Genomic DNA, 2,495 nt, shown 5'->3' with positions numbered 1-2,495 from the left:
TGTAGCTGATTATAAGATATGCTTTTACATGATGATAATCTAGCTTGTGATCTAAGCAAATATGCAATAGTAAATATGTCCTTTGGTCTTTAAACCTAACTCTGAAGTTTCTTATCCTCATAGTTTATAGCAAATCAACCCTAACTCACTGTCTTAATCTATATATTTTCTACTTTAAATGAAAGTTTTGGAGTTAATAATATGTGAATCATTTCAAGATTCACACATAAAAACCCCTTTATTAATGTGAAGGCTTGGTTTAATTATACCATAAGAAACATTTGGCTGTATAATGTAAAGAATATATATTTATAGTTCTTTTATTTTAGTACTGGTTATATTTGCTGAAGAAGTTATTTTTACCACTGAGGTTGCCTTTACATTTCTATTAATGTGTTTCAAGCTATAAATAGTTTATTATAGAAGTTACATTCAAAGGTCAAAATGCTTCACACATGAAAGGAATATATAAATTTTCAAATCTTTCTATCACATATTACATGTAACTAGCATCTTGCACCTTCTTAACCCATGAACTAAGAGACTGATTTCACTGAAGAGTATTATATGAATCTGCTTGTCTGTAATAATGTTATATCTGACTTTAAATCTTCATTAAGAAAAGTTGTATTATAAATGGTGTTATGTTCCTACTTTTTTCAATTTTATTTCTTTGTTTTTTATAAATGATATTCTAGCTAGTTTTATTTCCATTTAACATAAACTAGGGTCATCTGGAAAGAAGGAATCTTAATTAAAAAATGTATACATGAGAGGGTTCTATAGAAAAATCTAGACAGTATTTACTTGACTGGTGACTGATGTGCAAAACTCTGTGTCCATTTTGGGCATTGCCATCTCTGAGCAGGTGGTCCAGGGTGAAAGGAAAACAAAGTGAGCAAGACAAAAAGAACAAAGCCAGCAAGCAGCATTCCTCTACAAAGTCTGTTTCAGTTCTTTGTTTACAGGTTTTTACCCTGAATTGCTGTTCTGATATCCCTAAATGATGAACTTAGATGTGGAAATATAAGCAAAATAAACTTTTCCTTTCTAATTTGCTTTTTAGTTATATTTTATTTTTGATTATGGAAAAAGAAACCCCATCTGATACATATAATTTCTATCATGTTTACCACCTAATCTACATGTAAAATACATATTTTAAATCAGAGCTGGTAATGTACTAGAAAAAAATTTTAAATCTACTTATATTTTTATGGCAGTTTTATCTACCTATACAATCAGGAAACAAATTACATATAAACACACACACTAAGACAACCACTGCCACTGCCATCACCAATAAACAAACTTCTTCTTACAAATGATTCATTATTTTTTATTTCTGACTGTTTTGACTGCACGTATGTGCATCATGTGTGTCTCTGGTGTTTATGGAAAAAATAAAGATGATGTCATATCTCCTGAAACTTGAGTTAGAGGAAGTTGAGAGAACCAAACACAAGTGTCTACAAGAGCATCATGTGATCTTAATTTCTGAACCTTCTCTCCAGGACCAACATACAGTTAGCTTTCTAAGAATAGTTTGGTTAGAATATTACATGTTCACAAAGGCAGAAAACTGCTGATCCCTTATTTGCTAGAACAATGTCAAGCATGCAATTATAACGGGACTAGAATTTGAACCAGAATTTACTTAGGTGTTAAGAAAAAGAGGTCTCACATGGCAGAATTTAACAATGTTACACTCTTTTTCAGAGAAATTCCACCCACTATCTGAATTTAGAGGATTCTGGCCTTCAACTATCTCCTCTACTTTCCTTTCTATACATCTAGTGGACAGGTCTAGACATTCACATGGCTGAGTATATTATGGTAAAACAATAATAACTATTTCCTGACAATGGGTATTTTTATTCCCACATCCTATGTCACTTCATATCTTGCCTTCTAGAAAGAATTTTGAAATGCAAACTTCTTGGTTCAAGATACCCATGAAAAATCTAACCATATCATGTCCAAAGCATAACTATGAGGGAGTAAAAAAAAAAAAAAAAACAACAATCACTATTCCTTAATACCTCTTAACATCAATGGAATCAAATCCCCAATAAAAAGACATAGACTATCAGACTGGATATGTAAATAGGATCTAAGTTTTTGCTGCATACACAAAACTTATCTCAGTGACAAAGACAAACATTCCCTCAGAGTTAAAGGCTAGGAAGAAAAACTTGCCAGGGAAATGGCCCCAGGAAACAAGTTGGAGTAGCTATTCTCATATCGAATAAAATAGATTTTCAACCAAAACTTATCAAAAAAGATAAAGAAGTACACTTTTTACACATAAAAGGAAAACAACCATCAAGACAAATTCTCAATCCTGAATATCTACGCTCCAAACACGGGGGGACCCACATTCATAAAAGAAATCTTACTAAAGCTCAAAGCATATAATGCACCACACACAATAAAAGTTGGAGGCTTTATCACCTCACTTTCATCAAAGGGCAGATCACAGAAGCAAAAACTAA

Source organism: Micromys minutus (assembly GCF_963924665.1).
Source record: "Micromys minutus genome assembly, chromosome: X".
In the NCBI taxonomy this organism is placed as follows: Eukaryota; Metazoa; Chordata; class Mammalia; order Rodentia; family Muridae; genus Micromys; species Micromys minutus.
The sequence above is the reverse complement of the archived record's forward strand: the minus strand, read 5'-3'. Positions refer to the sequence as shown.